Below are 3,408 nucleotides of genomic sequence, written 5' to 3' on the forward strand. Positions count from 1 at the left end.
AGGGTGGACCTCAGACCTCAGGCTTGGTAGAGGAGCTATAGGGAGGACCTCAGACCTCAGGCTTGGTAGGGGAGCTATAGGGAGGACCTCAGACCTCAGGCTTGATAGAGGAGCTATAGGGAGGACCTCAGGCTTGGTAGAGGAGCTATAGGGAGGACCTCAGGCTTGGTAGGGGAGCTATAGGGTGGACCTCAGACCTCAGGCTTGGTAGGGGAGCTATAGGGAGGACCTCAGGCTTGGTAGGGGAGCTATAGGGAGGACCTCAGACCTCAGGCTTGGTAGAGGAGCTATAGGGAGGAACTCAGGCTTGGTAGGGGAGCTATAGGGTGGACCTCAGACCTCAGGCTTGGTAGAGGAGCTATAGGGAGGACCTCAGACCTCAGGCTTGGTAGGGGAGCTATAGGGAGGACCTCAGACCTCAGGCTTGGTAGAGGAGCTATAGGGAGGACCTCAGACCTCAGGCTTGGTAGAGGAGCTATAGGGAGGACCTCAGGCGTGGTAGGGGAGCTATAGGGAGGGCCTCAGACCTCAGGCTTGGTAGAGGAGCTATAGGGAGGACCTCAGACCTCAGGATTGGTAGGGGAGCTATCGGGAGGACCTCAGTCTTGGTAGGGGAGCTATAGGGTGGACCTCAGACCTCAGGCTTGGTAGGGGAGCTATAGGGAGGACCTCAGGCTTGGTAGGGGAGCTATAGGGAGGACCTCAGACCTCAGGCTTGGTAGAGGAGCTATAGGGAGGACCTCAGGCTTGGTAGGGGAGCTATAGGGTGGACCTCAGACCTCAGGCTTGGTAGAGGAGCTATAGGGAGGACCTCAGACCTCAGGCTTGGTAGGGGAGCTATAGGGAGGACCTCAGACCTCAGGCTTGATAGAGGAGCTATAGGGAGGACCTCAGGCTTGGTAGAGGAGCTATAGGGAGGACCTCAGGCTTGGTAGGGGAGCTATAGGGTGGACCTCAGACCTCAGGCTTGGTAGGGGAGCTATAGGGAGGACCTCAGGCTTGGTAGGGGAGCTATAGGGAGGACCTCAGACCTCAGGCTTGGTAGAGGAGCTATAGGGAGGACCTCAGGCTTGGTAGGGGAGCTATAGGGTGGACCTCAGACCTCAGGCTTGGTAGAGGAGCTATAGGGAGGACCTCAGACCTCAGGCTTGGTAGGGGAGCTATAGGGAGGACCTCAGACCTCAGGCTTGGTAGAGGAGCTATAGGGAGGACCTCAGACCTCAGGCTTGGTAGAGGAGCTATAGGGAGGACTTCAGGCGTGGTAGGGGAGCTATAGGGAGGGCCTCAGACCTCAGGCTTGGTAGAGGAGCTATAGGGAGGACCTCAGACCTCAGGCTTGGTAGGAGAGGGGAGGACCTCAGACCTCAGGCTTGGTAGAGGAGCTATAGGGAGGACCTCAGGCGTGGTAGGGGAGCTATAGGGAGGGCCTCAGACCTCAGGCTTGGTAGGAGAGCTATAGGGAGGACCTCAGGCTTGGTAGGGGAGCTATAGGGTGGACCTCAGACCTCAGGCGTGGTAGGGGAGCTATAGGGAGGGCCTCAGACCTCAGGCTTGGTAGAGGAGCTATAGGGAGGACCTCAGACCTCAGGCTTGGTAGGGGAGCTATAGGGAGGACCTCAGACCTCAGGCTTGGTAGGGGAGCTATAGGGTGGACCTCAGACCTCAGGCTTGGTAGAGGAGCTATAGGGCGGACCTCAGGCTTGGTAGGGGAGCTGTAGGGAGGACCTCAGACCTCAGGCTTGGTAGGGGAGTTATAGGGAGGACCTCAGACCTCAGGCTTGGTAGAGGAGCTATAGGGAGGACCTCAGGCTTCGTAGAGGAGCTATAGGGAGGACCTCAGACCTCAGGCTTGGTAGGGGAGCTACAGGGAAGACCTCAGGCTTGGTAGAGGAGCTATAGGGAGGACCTCAGACCTCAGGGTTGGTAGGGGAGCTACAGGGAAGACCTCAGGCTTGGTAGAGGAGCTATAGGGAGGACCTCAGGCTTGGTAGGGGAGCTATAGGGAGGACCTCAGACCTCAGGCTTGGTAGGTGAGCTATAGGGAGGTCCTCAGACCTCAGGCTTGGTAGGAGAGCTACAGGGAAGACCTCAGGCTTGGTAGAGGAGCTATAGGGAGGACCTCAGGCTTGGTAGGGGAGCTATAGGGTGGACCTCAGACCTCAGGCTTGGTAGAGGAGCTATAGGGAGGACCTCAGACCTCAGGTTTGGTAGAGGAGCTATAGGGAGGACCTCAGACCTCAGGCTTGATAGGGGAGCTATAGGGAGGACCTCAGACCTCAGGCTTGGTAGGAGAGCTATAGGGAGGACCTCAGACCTCAGGCTTGGTAGGGGAGCTATAGGGAGGACCTCAGGCTTGGTAGGGGAGGTATAGGGTGGACCTCAGACCTCAGGCTTGGTAGGGGAGCTATAGGGAGGACCTCAGTCTTGGTAGGGGAGCTATAGGGAGGACCTCAGACCTCAGGCTTGGTAGAGGAGCTATAGGGAGGACCTCAGGCTTGGTAGGGGAGCTATAGGGTGGACCTCAGACCTCAGGCTTGGTAGAGGAGCTATAGGGAGGACCTCAGACCTCAGGCTTGGTAGGGGAGCTATAGGGAGGACCTCAGACCTCAGGCTTGGTAGAGGAGCTATAGGGAGGACCTCAGGCTTGGTAGAGGAGCTATAGGGAGGACCTCAGGCTTGGTAGGGGAGCTATAGGGTGGACCTCAGACCTCAGGCTTGGTAGAGGAGCTATAGGGAGGACCTCAGGCTTGGTAGGGGAGCTATAGGGAGGACCTCAGACCTCAGGCTTGGTAGGTGAGCTATAGGGAGGTCCTCAGACCTCAGGCTTGGTAGGAGAGCTACAGGGAAGACCTCAGGCTTGGTAGAGGAGCTATAGGGAGGACCTCAGGCTTGGTAGGGGAGCTATAGGGTGGACCTCAGACCTCAGGCTTGGTAGAGGAGCTATAGGGAGGACCTCAGACCTCAGGTTTGGTAGAGGAGCTATAGGGAGGACCTCAGACCTCAGGCTTGATAGGGGAGCTATAGGGAGGACCTCAGACCTCAGGCTTGGTAGGAGAGCTATAGGGAGGACCTCAGACCTCAGGCTTGGTAGGGGAGTTATAGGGAGGACCTCAGGCTTGGTAGGGGAGCTATAGGGTGGACCTCAGACCTCAGGCTTGGTAGGGGAGCTATAGGGAGGACCTCAGGCTTGGTAGGGGAGCTATAGGGAGGACCTCAGACCTCAGGCTTGGTAGAGGAGCTATAGGGAGGACCTCAGGCTTGGTAGGGGAGCTATAGGGTGGACCTCAGACCTCAGGCTTGGTAGGAGAGCTATAGGGAGGGCCTCAGACTTCAGGCGTGGTAGGGGAGCTATAGGGAGGGCCTCAGACTTCAGGCGTGGTAGGGGAGCTATAGGGAAGACCTCAGGCT

General features: G+C 57.8%; 1 long non-coding RNA gene across 1 annotated transcript; it reads right to left on the bottom strand.

Moving 5' to 3' along the window:
• Positions 1–291: 291 nt before the first annotated feature.
• On the bottom strand, positions 292–3,408 carry LOC127918461 (uncharacterized). Its single transcript, XR_008100101.1, has 3 exons — positions 1,545–3,408; positions 780–1,212; positions 292–449 (listed from the first exon to the last, which is right to left on the bottom strand). It is a non-coding gene; the product is annotated as an uncharacterized LOC127918461 (long non-coding RNA).

This window comes from Oncorhynchus keta, unplaced genomic scaffold, assembly GCF_023373465.1.
Source record: "Oncorhynchus keta strain PuntledgeMale-10-30-2019 unplaced genomic scaffold, Oket_V2 Un_contig_14262_pilon_pilon, whole genome shotgun sequence".
Taxonomy (NCBI): Eukaryota; Metazoa; Chordata; class Actinopteri; order Salmoniformes; family Salmonidae; genus Oncorhynchus; species Oncorhynchus keta.